Here is a 6,717-nt window from a genome sequence, read left to right on the forward strand (position 1 = left end):
CGTCGAGGCGGCGGGGGCGTCCAACAAGGCAGTGCGACGGGAAGAGCGGCTTCGGGCGACGGTGATGGGTCGGCCCGATCCGATCTGGATCAGGTGAGAGGGAGAGACGAGGGAGTGGGGGGAGTGGGTGCGGTCGTGGGGGGGTTAGGGTTTCGCTGGGGGGTTATAGGCCAGGGAGGGAAGCTGGGCCGGCCTGGCAATTTCGGCCATTTGGGCCAAGTGGCCCAGGGGGTTTCTACCTGTTGTTTTATTTTATTTTTATTTATTCTTTTCTGTATTATTTTAGTTCCACTTTGCTATAGTTCAGATAAAATACGAAACTAGTTCCTAATTTAGTTTCACAAATATGTCACTGCCCATTAGTTCGCGCAATTAAATAAATTAGCTTAATATTTTATTAACTGAAAAAGGCATTTAATCATCTATTTCTGCTACTGTTTTATTTATTTCAGAATACTTAAACATTTTGTAAAAGTGTGGTTACTTCACCTAAATAATGTATGGATTATTCCGCAAACCGAACGTTTTAGTTTTAATGTTTGAAAACTTTTGATGTTTGCCATTAACTCAAATTTAATTTGAATCATTTTGAACAAACGCGAGATTATCAACAGTAACCGAGGTGACGTGGCATCATTAGCAGAGGTTCACTATAGCTTAATTATCCGGGCGTCACAATTCTCCTCTACTACAAGAAATCTCGTCCCGAGATTTTAAGAGATGGAGTAAGGGGGAAAGATCTGGTCACAAAATTGTAACGAATCTTCTCAGTCTTGGTTGCTCTTCTCGAAGAGGTCGATCCATAGCGTGGATTTCTTCATTCCTATGCGTCATTGCATCATGCTGAAGTTGTCATCCTTTCTTCAGGATCTCCATCATACTAACGAATAGGTAAGGGGCAGCTCTACAATGATAGGATTATAAAGTAAAATCATCTGGGAGCATCCCAAGAATTAACACATGAGTATCTCTCGAGTTGAACAAATGAAACACATCGAGAGAAAAGTAAGAAGGTACCATAAGCAGTTTCAAGCAGATAGACAATCGTTATATGCCTAATCAGAAGGTGAAAGGGTTTTCAAGGCAACAAGAATAAGTATTGCGTCTAATACCAGAATAGATCACTAGGGAGGTGACCCGTCAAGTACATACATAGCTAGGCACGAGAAATAACTTTGGAGACAGGGATATACAGAAGAGTCGGGTTTTGATCCTGTGGAACTGTGGGTTATGGCCCACCATGTGGGTTAAAGTAAGAGGGGCAGCGACATCTTGCATGGTCATGATAGCAAGGCCTGTCAGAGGATAGCCTGTGAATTATGTCAACAACAACGTCGGTACCAAGGGCGAGGGACAAAGAGAACCATTCTCTTGCTCGTGGAACGAGGCGGACCAATAGGCAAAGTTCTCGTCCATCGGTGGCTACCAGAATGTTATCAACAATAGTAACAGGTTCTTACTGACAGATTTGTACACCGAGGTGCTTACAAAAACAGTGACTTAATACTGCTTAGATCATATAAACCTCAAGAAGGTTAAACAAAACAATGGAAAGGAAAATGTGTTTAAACACATATTTCAAGGGTATATCCTTTCCAAGGACAAGCGGATCATGATATCCATGACAGGATAGAAAGTAGAAAATCATTTAGGTAAGGGGGGAGGAATCTCATGATATTACCCATACAACGGTGTTAGGATAAATGCTAAAGAAAATTTAGCATTGTGCTTCAAATGCTCTTATTGAAAATCGGATTACTACAGACATGCTTCGAGATAGCATTGACATTGCCTTCAAGCAAATGTCAGACTTTGGATACGCGAAGGATTCATCAGGAACAACTTGTAGAATAAGTCTTATAGTTTCCTCACGGAAGAATGGATAGCCTTGCTGAAAAGGAAACTATAACAATAGGGCCTCCGGCCAGGTGTGCTAGGCATGACATCATCTTACCGGGTCATATAAAGACCAATGTTATAACTATTGGAAATATGTCCCAATCATCATATCTGACCGAGATTCAGATCTGATTGGTGCCAGGATGCCTCAGACTCAGGATGCCTGAGAAGAAAAGGTGCAACACAATTGACGATTCGATATTGTAAGATTCTCGGGAGATTTACTATGGAAGCGAGTTTCAAAACAAGATTTCATCATTAAAACCAAGGAGAGGATGAAGAGGTGGCTGATGAACTCAGCGACAATTCAGTGAGATTTTAAAAAGATGGATTTCCACACTTATGTGAACAAGGAGATAACATTTGTCGGATCAAATGATATAAGGATGTATGCTCGAGGAAAACATACACAGTTAAGCATTGGTTGAAAAGTGCACCCAAAATATGGTCTTAGGTAGCATGATCAATGTTAGAAAGATGATTCAACAACCAATAGTCTAAGAATGAAATATCGACCATTAACTTGAAAGCAATAGGGTTGCTAGAAGCAGGAACAAATTTGTATTGAACGGAAGGCAATAAAGTGGTCGATGATAACACAAATCATTGAGGGCAAGGATGGTACTTCTCATCATGAATTCAATTGATATCCTGGAAGGGGTCAAAATGTTGATGAAGATCATGACACATTTGTCAAGAGGTTTCATGAAGATATAATCGCTCATCGACGACATCAAGTCAAAGGAATGATGAAGCAAGAGGTTATCGGAACCATGGGTACGACACGAACTCGAAACCAAGCTTGTTGTTCGAGGTGGAATGATAAGACAAGGAAATCAACACAAGCTTAGCTCAGCGTAAAAGATTGTGTTCCGGGAAGATCCAAGATAATCTCGAGATACCATGGGGATAATACTCGACGAAAGATCAAGGTAAAGGTTGGACTGGTGTATTGATCCACAGAAGACAAGTACTTAAACTTGCCCGAGAAATGGGATCTAAGAAGAACATATGGTCGAAACCATGATTATAAAAGAATCAATTCACCGATACCAAAGGATATTAGATCAAGGAAATAGTTATTACTACAAGAAGCTCCCATGATAAGTTCCACATCGGGTCCATGGGCATGAACACAAAGTTCAAGGTCGACTCCCACTTATTCAATGCATAACCTTTCATTCACTTCTCGTCTTGATAAAACTGTAGTGTTGGGATTTTATTTGGTAGAACACCGGAAAGGTATGACTTGTGAAAACTTCTGGGTTCTCACGGATTAGGGGAAGGCATAGGTTCAACCCATCGGGCATCTTAGTAACATATACCACAAGTTTCAAAAGTAAATACACAAGCTCGAAAGAAGAGCCTGGTTGGCCAAGCAGAGGATACAATTTACCAAAGGCATTATGTGTCAGGGGAAGAACTCACAAGGTGATAGAATATGAAGGACACTGTCGGATAACAATCCAATAATGGATCGGGCGATCCACAACAGAGCCAATGTGAGTATCAGTACTCACCTAGAGGAAGAAAGAATGCAGAGGCATCAGATTCAAGAATCACCTGATTAGTCTGATGCTTAAATAGAAAGAAATTACGGTTTCCGAAACGAAGGATCAGAAGCAGACGCTCTGATCAAGGACGGATAAGTTGGATAGACCAGAGGCACATTTGACGACAAATAGTTTGGTCGAGAACCAGCTCATGTTCAAAATGATGTCTGAGCCGGAAAGATAATTTATAAGGGTTGATTGATGATTGTGTGCATTCGCACACATGTCGAATCAATAGGATCAAAATGACGGTGTCAAAAGATACTAGTGAATATTGCTAGTGATATGGGAGCACCCATAATGTAAGCATACAAGTATTTGCAGAGCAATAGTTTGAATAGGAGGCTCAGAAGGTCGGATAGTATTTCAGAGTATCCTATGAAGCATACAAACAATTGGGGATGAACAGATACTCAATAAGTGCGAGGAATTTTCAATAGGGGTATTCATGTGGTAAAGAACTGCAAGGCAGTAAGCGTAAAGGATTTTCGGAACAACGGAGAGCAATTTAGGGCATCTTGTAATAACAAGAGCAACTGAGGATGAAGGTATGAACGACAACTGTAGGTAGTTATCCATAAGGGTATATCGGTGGTAGGGGATTGTAAAGTCGGTGTGCACAAGGGTCTCGGGAAAACCTCGGAGAGTATCTTCCGAATCTTCTGGTGCAGTCGGCGATCATCTGTGATAAGGGGCTCTCCGGGTGAAAGTGATCACGAGATCCTAATGTTAGAGTTAGCAAAAATTCATTTAACCCGAATAGAAGGGAGATCAAAGTCCTGGAGTATAGACGAGGAGTAAAATATCCTAATACCACCCAATGGCGACGTGGGCCCATGGGTCGCACAACCATGTTAGTAAAACAGTTTTCATCGACTAGACTCAACTTCAGCCAAGGAGTTGGAAAGGGGGATTCCTACAGGCAGTCGGCTCTGATACCAACTTGTGACGCCCCCGATTCAATCATACACTAATCATACACGCAAATGTGTACGATCAAGATCAGGGACTCACGGGAAGATATCACAACACAACTCTATAAATAAAATAAGTCATACAAGCATCATATTACAAGCAAAGGGCCTCAAAGGCTCGAATACAAGAGCTCGATCATAGACGAGTCAGCGGAAGCAACAATATCTGAGTACAGACATAAGTTAAACAAGTATGCCTTAAGAAGGCTAGGACAAACTGGGATACAGATCGAAAGAGGCGCAGGCCTCCTGCCTAGGATCATCCTAAACTACTCTTGGTCGTCGTCAGTGGGTTGCACGTAGTAGTAGGCACCTCCCGAGTAGTAGTAGTCGTTGTCGACGGTGGCGTCTGGCTCCTGGGCTCCAACGTCTGGCGCAACAATCGAGTATAGAAAGGGGAAAAGAGGGAGCAAAGCAAGTGTGAGTACTCATCCAAAGTACTCGCAAGCAAGGAGCTACACTACATATGTATGCATTGGTATCAAATGGAATAAGGGTATCATATGTGGACTGAACTGCAGAAAGCCGAAATAAGAGGGGGATAGCTAGTCCTTTCGAAGACTACGCTTCTGGTAACCTCCATCTTGCAGCAGGAGAAGAGAGTAGATGGTAAGTTCACCAAGTAACATCGCATAACATAATCCTAACCGATGATCCTCCTCTCGTCGCCCTGTGAGAGAGCAATCACCGGTTGTATCTGGCACTTGGAAGGGTGTATTTTATTAAGTATCCGGTTCTAGTTGTCATAAGGTCAAGGTACAACTCCAAGTCGTCCTGTTACCGAAGATCACGGCTATTCGAATAGATTAACTTCCCTGCAGGGGTGCACCACATTTCCCAACACTCTCGATCCCCTTTGTCCGGACACACCTTTCTGGGTCATGCCCGGCCTCGGAAGATCAACACGTCGCAGCCCTACCTAGGCACAACAGAGAGGTCAGCACGCCGGTCTAAATCCTGTGGCACAGGGGTCTGGCCCCATCGCCCATTGCACACCTGCATGTTGCGTATGTGGCCAGAGAGCAGACCTAGCAACCTCCATTACAAAGGAAGTTGCGTTACGCGGTCCAACCCGGCGCGCGCCGCTCAGTTGCTGACGTCACGAAGGCTTCGGCTGATACCATGACGTTGAGTGCCCATAACTGTCCCCGCGTAGATGGTTAGTGTGTATAGGCCAGTAGCCAGACTCAGATAAAATACAAAGATCTCGTTAAGCGTGTTATTTTGAAATAACCACGGACGCCGACCAGGGCCAGGCCCACCTCTCTCCTAGGTGGTCTCAACCTGCCCTGTCGCTCCGCCACAAAGTAACAGACGGGGGCCTTCGGGAACTCAGGCCCACCTCTACCGGGATGGAGCCACCTGCCCCTTCAGCCCCCAACATCGGAATCACTCGCGGGTACTCCTACGAGCCGACCCGACTTTAATCACCACCTGTATAGCATGTATATATGTATAAGTATATACCGGTGATCACTTCCCGAGTGATCACGGCCCGATAGTATAGCATGGCAGACGGACAAGAATGTAGGGCCATGGATGATAAACTAGCATCCTATACTATGCATTAGGATTGCAGGTAAAGGTAACAACAGTAGTAGCAAGGACAGGCTATGCATCAGGATAGGATTAACGAAAAGCAGTAACATGTTACACTACTCTAATGCAAGCAGTAGAGAGTAGAGTAGGCGATATCTGGTGATCAGGGGGGGGGCTTGCCTGGTTGGTCTGGCAAGAGAGAGGGGTCGTCAACACCATAGTCGTACTGGGTAATAGCGGCGTCGGTCTCGGTGTCTAGCGAGAGAAGAGGGGGAAGAAACAATAAATATAATGCAAACAAAAGCATGACAATGCATGACATGACAAAGCGTGATGCTAGGTGTGCCCTAACGCGGTACGAGGTGGTACCGGTGAAGGGGGAAAACATCCGGGAAAGTATTCCCAGTGTTTCGCATTTTCGGACAAATGAACCGGAGGGGGAACTTGCGTGTTTGCTATGCAAGGGATGCGTGGCGGACGAACGCGTTGCGTATCCGGATTCGTCTCGTCGTTCTGAGCAATTTTCATGTGCAAAGTATTTTCATCCGAGCTACGGATTATTTTATATTAATTTTCAAAGTTTTAATCATTTTCTAAATTATTTTAATTTGAAAATTAAATGTTAAATTGCTATGAGTACACATAAGTGTACCCACAGATGGGCTTGTGTGGCTGACCAGTAGGCCCAGTTGACTTGGTCAACTGCCCAGTCAGTAGAGACTGACTGGTGGGCCAGTCAAAGTCAATAGCCC

Source organism: Triticum dicoccoides, chromosome 1A, assembly GCF_002162155.2.
Source record: "Triticum dicoccoides isolate Atlit2015 ecotype Zavitan chromosome 1A, WEW_v2.0, whole genome shotgun sequence".
NCBI classification, from domain to species: domain Eukaryota; kingdom Viridiplantae; phylum Streptophyta; class Magnoliopsida; order Poales; family Poaceae; genus Triticum; species Triticum dicoccoides.